We start from the raw sequence: 12,647 nt of genomic DNA, 5'->3' as shown, positions 1-12,647 counted from the left end.
AAACTCAGTTCGAAGGAACATTTTAGTTTTGTTCTAGTTACTGAGACAACAATTTGTTTCCACAACTATTGTATTTGCCAGACCAATAAAAGTTACATTCCGTAAAGCGCATGATGTGCATGATATGTTATTGAAGCAACAGAAGTTCTAGAAACAGAATGTTGTCCGTTGTTGCCTATATATGTTGCTTCTATATAGAAACAGACAACTTATATTTCTATTTCTGGCGGTAATGAGCATACAGAACATCGAAAAACATACTGTAACTTTTTCAGAAACAGGCAATTTTTATAGAAACACAGAATGTTGCTCTACACGGAGAAAATTTTATATTTAAAATTACTATAATGTGATAGTAGCTGCGGTCTTCATGTAAATTATAAGTTTAAATGCTATAGTTATTTTTTTAAAAACAATAATATTAAAAACGTAATATTTACACTTTTTAATAGTAAAAATTTTTTATTACAAAATCAAATATATCTAGCATATTTTGTTTACGTACCATAGTAAAAATTAACTGTTTTCATGTTAGAATATGGCTTAACAAAATAATTACTTTATTTATGTGATAAAAATTAGTATTACCATAGTAAAAGTTAAGTCGGAATCATGTTGTGAGAGTCCATCGAAAAGATGGACAAAATACAAGACATAGTAAAGTGTAATTTAAAATTGTATTAAAACTTAATATAAAATTTTCTGCGTGTATGTTCCTTTGATGGATACGCACTTTTACGACAAACTTTATAAAACCGTAACAACGCTAGCAATGTGCAAAAAGAAATAAATAAACTCCAGATACGCGTAATCAGATATTTTTATATCGTAATTTTACTTTTTATGTTATAATACTTTAATAAAATAATTGATTAGGTTATATTTTTGAGGCTTCTACGGGTGCTTTCTGTATAAAGGTTATGCGTTTTGCGGGTTTCCTCCGTGTCCAGATCCATTCTTGAGATGCCATTAATTGATTAGGTTATATTTTTAATTTTTGGATTAGAAGAATTTAATTTTTTAATCAGTTAAATTTTAAATTGATAAATATTCGGAGTAATAAGTTTTGATGGTATTAAAATCCTTTAATTTCGACGAAAGACATAGCAATTTCTTAAAAATAATTATAACGACAATAATAACAACAATAAATACATTTTTAATATAAATTATGTAATAAATTTAATCTACAAGTTTAATAAATTTACAAACTTTAATAACGACCCAATGTCATAGAAGACAAGGGTTGGACACGTGAAACCTTCTACTTCAGCATTAGCCGCTACCTGTTGGAATACCAACTTGAAATATTCATCGCTTCGTCTATGGTGCACAGTAAGCTCAACCTCGTACAAGCTTAATTAATCCGAGCAGAATTCGCACTCAGGCCGCGCAAAGTTCACACGTGCAAAACGTTTCGCGCGTGTGAAGTAAAAACTCGACCCAAAAAGAGGGTAAATTGAAGGATCGTTTGCTTGCATCCCTTTTCGCAACTCTGCCGCAAGAGAATCCTATTCGGGTACAAAATCGTTCAATGCCAAAGAGAAATGAAGGAGGCCGGTTGGATCGTATGTTAAACCAAGAAAAGGACAGATGAAGTGAACGCGGATGAGGGAAAGGAAAGGAGAACAAAACGTGGGAGCGTACGAAGTCGGTATTGCATCGCTCGTCGTTACCCTCAATCCCGTTACGTCGCCGATTCGGTGCAATGGAAACCCGCATTTCTCGGGATAAAGCGCCTCAGCGTGGCTGGTAATCTGATCCGATCCAGAGGAGAATCGGCAGGCAAGAGTGAACAAAAGCTGTTCCTTCAGAAACGAAGTAGGACAGAACAAACCCGGATAGAGCGACGTTGTTACATACCTTCTCTTCGCTACTCAAATCAAAACTCTCCTTACATCTATCATTGTAGTACTTGCAATCCTGTGATGATCAATATTTTTTCGGCTATGGATCTTGCCTTTTTCGTGAATGAATGAGCGACATATATAATACGTCCTTTTATGGCAAAATTGTAACAATGACGTCAGCGAAAAATTTTTTTCAAATTTATAAAGGGAAAAATTGTGGAAAAGTCTTAATGAAAAAATACTGCTTCCGTGATTTAAGGTCAATTGCGGACATCAATTGTGTTTAGTTCGATAGAAAACCGTCCGCATCGTTTTACGATCTTCATTTTTATGTCAGTTCGCGACGAAATCGATCAAAAAATAATTTACGATTCTCGCGAATATAAATTAAAGACAAGGTGATTTTAAATTCTGAGGAGGATTTAAATATCCTTTCTCTTATAACTATCATATTATATTAACTATTCTGCGTAACTTATTGCCGTGTTCTAAAAAAATGTATACGTATTTGTATATTTATTTGCTGTCTATCAAAATGAACTTACAAATTCTTAAAATGTCGATGATATATTGTTCCTGAACTATAGCGTTTAGTTAAATTAAAGATATTAAATTGTTACAATTAAAAACAAATTCTTTGATTTTTAATTACTTATAATATAAACATTATTAACATTTTAATGTTTAACTAATTGCTAATCTTTTGTCAATCTAAATTGTAATTATATCCAAAGAAGATATGGCAGCAAATTTAAACATTCTCTCGTTCTACTTCATAAAATATATTTTCGCAAACTCATACATTACTCAATGTGAATGTGTACCATGATTATTTATTTATTTAAATGGGGTTTCCGAGAACTTTGTGTGTATCTATTATATTTCTTTCATTTCCATTACTCGAAATGCATAAATCAGACATCATTGCATTGCCAACGACATGAAAAAAAGTAATAAAATAGATTAAAGGAAAAAGAAAAAGATAGGCGCAAAACTCGCGTGTCACAATCTGGTTTCGTTGCAACTGCAATGGGTCGTAGAGCAACGAACGGAATAAACTTTCGGAAATTCGGATGCACTGCACAGTGCCGTTTCATTATGTGCCGTAGCGCGATCCCAGCCTGTGCGTTTCCGCTTCCGTGTGTGAGGATGAAATTACTTTGCCGCATGACTCTTCTCACACGGTCCTTTCCGCTCTTTTGCTAAAATACACCAAAACTCGTCGGCCTTTTGTCCGTTCCTTTCAATCTTCCCGTGAGCTTCATTATTTCACATAACTAGCTCGACATTGTAAAATACTGCATCACAGCACACACAGACATAGAGTTTTAATCCGTTATATCTCAAGATTAAACATGGAACTACTAAAGAAGAGAGTCAGCTTTTGAAGGATTTCCTGAAAGAGCATAGTATTTTCAACAAGCAAATTATACGAGATTTTCAAGACATTTTATGTAATATTAAACTCTTATTCATATTTTGTGAATAATAACTTAGGAAAGTATTAACACTTTTGAGCTTTTGATATTCTCGTCAGCGTTCTATACAAATTGAATGTCCGAAAATGAAATACGCGATGAACAGAACTCTGATCCATTACATCCCAAAATTAAATCAAACACTATGGAGTAACAGAGACTAGCCTAAAGGTCATCACACACAAGATGACATAAGTTGCATAAGCATAGCATAAGACCGCTGGATCAATGAACATCTTATGCAAATCAATATGATGTCTTTTTGTTGGACGATTATTATTGGTCCAGCGGTCTTATGCAGCTTATGTCATTTTGTGTGTGGTAGCTCTAAGAGTTTTATAAGAGCAGAATATTTTCACGTATTATGAATATCACGGATTAAGAAGAAAAAATAAAGAGACAATTATATTTTTGTTAAAATAATACTTGTAAATAAACAAAAATATCTAAAGAGTATATAACGTGATTTTAATAAACATTGAAAATGTTTCTTCTTCTATTTATCTTATTTTTCTAGTGCGCTTTTTTATTTTTATATCTATTGTTTTTACTTCGCTAAAGATAGTTCGAAACGTTCGAGCTCATTGTAACCAAGTTAATGAAGATATGAATATACTTTTGTAAGATTACGCAATGATTTCTGCGGAATTACTCTTACTTACCCGTTATTTTTAAATATTTATTTATATTTTGTGTCTTATTTTTACAATAGATGATAGACCAATTAGTTAGTATTTGCCGATTTATGTGTATATTGAAATATCTCGTTTGTTTAAAATAATGACAAAAATAGGATTTGTTTCTCGCTGTTGACTTGAAAAGTGGAATCAGGAGACAAATCCAGCGATACAGTTACTTTGTGCAGCGTGAATCAGCTTTCGCACAAGTTAGTTTTAGCGCGGAAATGTGATCTGTTTTTACAGCTGGCTAAATAAGCTGTGACTGCAAGGTCCTGCGACGCGCGAAATGGCTCTTATTAAGGAGCACGCAAACAAGGGCGAATAAAGAGAGCAAACATATTTCTCTGATTCTGACCTTATTTATTGTGCAGGCAAAGAAATTTAGGGATGGAAAAATCAACAAATGGAAGTTACCATAAATAAAGTGGAAATATTGATAATAAAATGCATTAATATTTTTAAATTCTGTATAGCACAACCATTGTCGATTGAATTTCAGAATATATTATATCAATAATCGTTTTATGAATTATTATAAAATTTTTTAACTAACAAGAGAATGTGTTTTTGCATTTGTAAAAAATAACTGTGATCATAAAAACAGCGTAGAATGTTTTATAAAAAGGGAATTTTTAGTAAAATAATTCGGTTTTTTAATTTTATTATAAGCGACCCCTAAACAATCAATATTATGAAATATTTGACATTGCACAATATTATTGATAGTTTGAAAGCAATATTGAGGATTTATGTAGTATATGTGTAGTATATGTGTCAATCAAAAGTTCTTTGAAATATATTGTTCAATCCGTAAAGTATTGATCTGTCTGTGGATACATTACTCAATACATGCCAATTTATAACGATTGATTTTTAGCTTTATAAATAAACTACGTTACCAAAATTGATGGTGAATAATAAAGCTTGAATGGTCACTTTTAATTACATTTATTTTTAAAAAAACTAATAAAAGGTACTCTTTTTTTCATGAGAACGAAAACTATTCCAGATAAAGAAGTGCTGTCCATAATTGTACAAAATTCGTCTTCGGTAAATCTTATTGTTAGCTTGCTCGGTGTGAGATTAACTGATTCTTATTACAAATATTTTGTCGAATGCAATTGATACCCATATCACTAATAATAGTTAGGTAAAGTCAAAATCAAACATTAAACTCATAACTAAATTATTGCCAATTTGATTATATAAAATTATATTGAAAATTATATTGAATTTCTAGAGGAAGCATCAATAGTATTGTAAAATATAATTGTATAATAATGTTGATCGTCCTCAGACCATTTAAAATTTGAAATTTATTAGCCCCGAAATAATTTTTTAATCTTTTATTGATATTATAGGAAATCTTTCTTGGGAAGAGAACTTCTCTTCGTAATTGTTTGAATAGAAATAAAACTTAATGAAGATATACATATATGCACATATATATGTACATATATACATAACGATATACATAAGCTGTATTTGAGGAACGCGTTATCAGCACTATTGCGCCATTCTAGCTTTGTTTTACATCTAATGAACGACGGAGATAGAATGACACAATAGTGCTGATAGTGTGCTTCACGAATGCAGCCATAGCCGAAAAAATACTCATAGAACTATTGAAGGGTTCGGTGCAAAAACTGTCAGCACCATTTTTTGGCAAATATGACTTTTCGATTGGATTTAACGTATCGAACATTCCGCATCTTTTGGTGTAACAAAAGGACAACTTTGACAGCTTCGAAAAAAGTGATTTTCACATATTTCAACGGTTTTTGTTAAAATATTTCCCAAAATATACATGGAAAAACAGTTTTAACTATGCTGTATTAATGCTGTAGGATAAAAGGTGGTACAATTTCGAACTTGGTACGATTCTAAAGGAAATAAAATTTGAATGCAATTTTGAAAGTTCAAGTTCGATTTTTTTTTATTCCTTTTAATACTCTTCACATGATAAGATCAGTATTACCAAGTTCGAAGATGAACCTCGAAAATTGAATTATTTTATTTCATTCAGAATTGTATCAGGTTCAAAATTGTATTATCTTACTCTATTAATGTTATATTAATTTAATAGTATAAATTAAAAAATATATAACTAATTTTTTTACATTGAGCTTTCAGTTGCGCTGCACTTTAATATACAAAGCATATTTGAACGCTTTATTTTAAAAAGAATAGAGATATCGCGAATACGCGTGAGATACGATCAGAAAAAGCAATCATCGTGTTATAAAAAAGGATAACTTTTCCCTTGTTGAACTCCGATGGTTTTAACGACAGGAATATTTTTCATTTTTTATACATAGTACAAATAGTATCATATTTGACTATCTTTGATATAAAAAGTTATGTTTTTTCGTTTTGAACGGTTTTGTCAAATATATATTACATATTATAATCTATGTTAAAATTTGTTTTTGATACTTCGGTTGTTTTTATATGAACATTTATATTGTGACATAATTATAGAATTTATTATTATTGAAAATTCCACGATTTTGTTAAATTAAGTAAGGAAACATTAAATAATGTATAATAAATATATGAAAATAAACGATAAAATTAATTCTTTATTTAATTTCAAATTAATTTTGTTTAAAGTAGCGCTTATCGAAGTACAATCTTTTTAGTATTGCAAATTTTGGAACTTTCTGAATAGAAATTTTTTTCTCGTTAGAAAATTATGAGATACGGCAGTGTCTCAACGCTAATATAATACTTAAGATTTATGAGAGCTTTATAAAGTATTCTACACATTGACGGATCTTCAAAGAAATTTATAAATAAAATATAATCAAAATACACATTAGAGTCAAATTTTATACTTTATGAAACTACATAGTTTACATAGCCAAAATGTATTTAAATTGAATGAACGTTACATACATAAATCGTAAAGCTCTACATCATGTTTATCCATCGATCATTAATGATTAATATTAAAGTTAAATTAATATTCATTTATATATATATATATTTATATGTATATATGGAGATATATATATATATAAATATGACTCTATCTTTTATATCATGCAAGTCGCGATGATGTTTGCATCTTCGTAAAATATCAAGTGATTTATTAGAGCGTTCATTGAAAGTGATTTGTTTCTGCAAGAAATTCTTTTTTAAGAGGATATTACAGTTTCCTTTAGAATTATCCAATATTTCATAAATTATACAATTTATGTAGCACATACTGCTTGAATAGTTTTGTTAAACAATTTTTTTTGATAAATTTATACTTCTTTCTTATACTGCAAAGTTTATTTTTGAAATTTTGTTGTATTACATGTTGCTAACGTGTTTTAATTAATATACTATAATTATAAATATCGCCATATCTGAGATAAGCAATGTAATTTTACTAATTTTTATAAAATTTACTTATTCACGGAAGTTAAATTAATCTGTAAATACATGTCTGTTACAAAATGCATTCTGCACTAAAACAAATAAATATTAAAAATTTTATAATTATTGATTTTAATTTAATTAGAGGCTTGTAAAATATTCATAAATTTTCTATATTTACAGTAAACTTATAATACTTACTCCGTGTTATAAATATATGTATATGTATATATGTACATATGTATATATGCATATAAATTTAATTTTAATCTTTAATACTTTTATGAACACTTTACAAGTTTTTTTTTTGCAAAAGTACTCTTTAAATTTTTATGAATTTTTTTAAAGCAATGTTAAGTTTATATGAAAGAAGTTATAAAAGAGAGAAAGCAGATAATTAAAAAATGGTATTAAAAATATGGATTTTACTCGATAACCAATTGCGTGAAATCACTGAAACAAAAACATTAAAAAATAGCTAATGAAATTTTACTTAAAATAACCGATATTGAACGACGCACGATATTTCATAATTTTAATTTTGTCTAAAATAAAAATACAGCAAGCGTGGAAAAGGAATCATGGCGAATACTTGTGCCAGATACACGAACAATTTGTCAAAATCTATTCTGTTTAATGGATTGGCGCAGATTTAATTACGTTGGAGGCACAGATGAAGATTAACTATACTAGAACTATTTGCCCTAGTATTTATTGAATAGTTTAACATGAAATCCGCAATGTTTTAATATCCCAGTTTTTCACTGGTGCCATTCATATTTTTTCAACCTACCGCAGCTGCATCTAGAAAATAAAATTCTCGGTTCTATTTGATTGAAATAGACGACATTGCATAGCAAACATTTTTGAAGCTCATGCGTTTCAATGCACACTTAATCAGATTGATGAGAGTTCCACACAAATTTTTTGAAGCTATTTTTATTTTTTGTAATAGGTATTTAAGTTTTTATTAAACATGATTGATTAATAGCTTTTTATCAATAAAATAATTTTTGTAATGAAAGACTGGAAGCTAAAAAAGGTAATTTTGTTTGATTTAGATGAACAGAAAAAGATATAAAAGTCCTTTTAAGGCTCGCTAAAAGATTATGACATCTTTTTGACATCTTTTAGACTTCTCGCAACACAAAGTTTCAGATAAAGAGTAAACTTTAAGGTACTGACGGCTGCACTTCCCAAATGTCTCTCTGAAATCGTCTCCATCCCTGCCATGAGGGATTTTAATAAGCGGCGCGTAAACTCGTGGGAACGAAAAAGTGACGAAGTTCGAGTGCGGATGGTAGATCGAAGTCGCGCGGAGAATCGCGGAATCCAATTTAAATAATACTATCCTTCTGGCAACTTCGACTTCGGCATTTTCCTCAGGGAGCAAACGACCGATTGCCCACCTCTGCATTCGTCGCCCTTTCCCTCTCTAACTATTCGTCCCAAAGGAGCTTAAAAAATGATCCGCCAAAAGAAATTACAGACGTGCGCGCAGTTCTTTTGCCGACCTCTCTTTCCTCCTTTCATCTTTCTCTATTTTTCTCATTCTTTTCCTCTTTCTCTCAATCTTTTTCTCCCTCAATTCCGTTTGGGACTGGATTAAATTCTCCATCGAATTCCGCAGCGTCTGTTCTCATCGGAAGAGAAGATTCCCCCGAAAACGTTCACGCGCAAACCGAACTGTCAATATCCCGCGAAGCTTTTAATGTTGAGCGAGTTAGAAAATGTCAACGACAGCAAGATATTACGTAATTACTTAAGCTTAAAAAAGAAGCCGTGAGCGGCCGCGAATGGTAGTTTCCAACGGCGAGTGAGAATGACAGCCGTCGTTCGCACGGAGATTATTTGCCAGACTGAATCCGGAGCACGGTGTGTGAACGTTAATCGAAATTTGAATCCACACATTAGATGCATGAATAGAGATGTGATTACTTGGCCATTACGGATATCATCATATTTAAAAAAAATGCTGAATAATCCATACAGGTATTTTACGATTGCCAAAGTAAAGGAAGAGTTTTATCATGAAATCTATATCTTTAATTTAGATCCGTTAAATTCATAATATAAAGTTGTCGCGGAATATTCCTTAGCAATTTTGATAGGCTTTGGGTATTGTAGAGTTGTAAAGCATAAAAAAATATTAAACTCACATTTTTTTTATCTGCTTATCTCAAGATTGAAGAGTCGAAACAACCCCTCGAAAATAATTTTTCGTTTTCAGAGAATATCTTCGAAATTATGAGATATACGGAAAAATATTTCATATAAAAAAGTTTTATGATATATTTTATACTTTTAATAACGGTATATTTATATTTTTTGAATATATTTAAATTTTTTTATTTATTTCCACTCCCAGAGATTACTTTGACTCCTAAAATTTCAGATAAGCTGATAAAAAAAATGTATCTAATCTTTTTTATGCTTCACAATACATCCAAAGCCCATCAAACTCGATGATGGACAATTCTGATCATTTTCTTGTAAGAGATTAAGAAATCTATTTATATATTGTCAGCTTTATTTTTCTCAAGAGATACGAAGGCTACTTTCAAGAATAATAGTGTATTATACACTAAATATAAGCATATTCAAGCCTATAACGGTCAAAGCTAGATCTTCTCAATGCCTAAATAATTCACAGTGAATTATCTATATCCTATATATGTACATGCATATATGTCATATTTTTGTAGTTATTCAAACTGCGCACTGAAATTTTTCCGGGCTTTATCAAACGCAATTGAACTACTGCAATAATATCATAATTAAAGTTAACTTTTTTACAGTAGTTTTAATTGCACATATATAGAATATAGATAATTCACTGTGAATTATTTAGGCATTGAGAAGATCTAGCTTTAACCGTTATAGGCTTGAATATGCTTATACTTAGTATTTAATTTCATGTCGGTCTTAATAAAATCTTATTATTGTTTATATACGCTGTCTGTATGAAGCGTTATTGCTCTCACGTATACTGATTATTGCAAAGAATATTACTAAGATGGTCTAATGGCTTAGGACGCTCGTACGGAATACAAGAGATACGGGTTCAAGTCCCGGCTGAGGTAATATTTTTCGCAATAAATTTATTTAAGGTCTTCAGCACATTAACACCCTTAATATGATGTCGGATCGAAGATTGAGAATTTACTTGTCAACTTAATTTAATTTGTGATATTATTGCAGTAGTTTAATAATTGTGTTTGATAAAGTTCGGAAAAATTTCGGCGCGCATTTGAATACCTACAAAAATATGGTATATATGCATGTACATATATAGGATATAGATAATTTACTGTGAATTATTTAAACATTGAGAAGATCTAGCTTTGACCGTTATAGGATTAAATATGCTTATATTTAATTTCATGTCGGTCTTAATAAAATCTTATTAGTATGTATTATAAAGTATTGAAGTATTATTATAAATAATTAAATATATTATTTAAATGTATTATTTACATATTTTTAAAATAATAATAATTTATAATTTATATTTCTGTATTTCTTAAAGTATGATATAAAAGTCTTATTAAAAGTTTATCACATATATTGACAATTTTTGTATTAATTAATAATTAAACACGTAAATAATTATAACAATACAATTGTTAATTATGAAATAGTTTCAAATTGCCAATAAATATTTTATATTTTCTTTGTAAGAAAGATGCGATTATTAAATTGTCAGCAAGTTCACGATGGTTGCATTTGCAATAATTATATTGTATATCATTTTTTATCTGCGACATATTGTGATCAATTAGAGGAGTGTTTATTAAGTGCTCATTGCATGAATTATCTATTCCGCTTATTTAAGTAATCCATTTGTGTGAAAGCACCCATGATATTAGCAGTCTAATAATATTAACATCGAACGTACTTGCTAAATGTATTTTACGATAATATCTTTTCCTAAGATAACAGTTATTAAAAAATTTTTATTTTTATATTTATTATTAAAAATTTTAGTGTTATTAAATTTATGAATTGTATGTATAGAGTAAGCCGAGTCGAATTAGATCACAGGGTGAATCGGATTAACGTAAATTTTGAGACAGTTAGTTGATATTTGTCGATAATTTTATTACTTTTTTGTTTCGAAAACAGCTCGTATGAATTAAAAAAATAATAAAATCAACGACAAATATCGACTAACTGTCTCAAAATTTACATTTATCCAATTCGTCTCGGTCTATCCTATAAATTTTTCTGTATACATTTGATTTGTTATATTTTCAATCACATACATTCAATCATTGAAACTACAAATCGTGAGATTTTTGGATTTACACAAAATTATGACATTTTTAGATTATCTTATCTTTTTACCTTTCTTATATTTTTCACATTTGATTGTTTTTAAATCAAATTTAAATTAAATTTAAATAAAGATTTAGAAATTTTCAATTTTTAAGATTGTTTTATAAGTAAATTGAATTTTAACTTTAAGAATAGATTATATTATATAATAAATATTCAATTTGTAAACATTCGAGTAAATAAATTCTTTTAAAATTATGTATAAGAATATTCAAAATTATGAGAATATCATGTTCAGCATAAGGTCCATCTGGCCCCCAAAGTGCATCAGGTAGTTAAAGCCCATTCTACCGAGTCCCTTTAACTTTCGAATTCTCGCTTTTACCGGCACAAAGGCACTCATGTATTGAGTTGAGTCTCTTGCTTGACAGCTTCATTTCACCCTAAGTGGTTTCGTCGTGTCGCATCCTCGGTATCGCGGACATTAATCAAGGGATTGCCCGAGTGTTTCAGCAAGTGCGTTAAAAGCATCCTACTGTAACTCATACTTACGTAACCAATCGTATTAAGTTATCTTCACTTGATAAACGATTCAGTCATCTGAAACTTTTGATTTTAATTTATTCATTGAGCTCTTCATATTCGTCTCATTTCATCTTGTTAGTATTTTAATTAATATTGATAACGTGATATTAATATTGAGAGAATATGTAAAATTAAAGATTCCTTGAATTAACTAACAATAAGTAGGAGATATTAATTTTTATTAAAGCAGGTTATTCATCCTTAAAAACGTACCTTTGTGTTATGTACTCAAAGAGTTTTCGTTTATTTAAATGAAGAAGAGAAAGCTCGATCGAATATTCTTGTTATTTTTCATTGTGAGTTATTAAAGTTATAGCGAATAGTTGTAAAAGATTTTTTTTATTCATTTAAATAAAAATTCGAATTTTTACCCTATCTCTGACAAATATATTAAGTTAATCTCGAGCTTA

General features: G+C 29.6%; 1 protein-coding gene across 3 annotated transcripts in view; it reads left to right on the top strand.

The window, feature by feature from the left end:
- LOC108764139 (uncharacterized) overlaps positions 1–12,647 on the top strand; it is a 267,965-nt gene that overhangs the window by 218,499 nt on the left and 36,819 nt on the right. The gene's annotated exons all lie outside the window — the stretch shown is intronic.

The sequence above is a fragment of the Trachymyrmex cornetzi genome, unplaced genomic scaffold, assembly GCF_001594075.2.
Source record: "Trachymyrmex cornetzi isolate Tcor2-1 unplaced genomic scaffold, Tcor1.1 scaffold396, whole genome shotgun sequence".
Lineage (NCBI taxonomy): Eukaryota > Metazoa > Arthropoda > Insecta > Hymenoptera > Formicidae > Trachymyrmex > Trachymyrmex cornetzi.
This window is presented reverse-complemented; position numbering and strand designations above follow the sequence as displayed.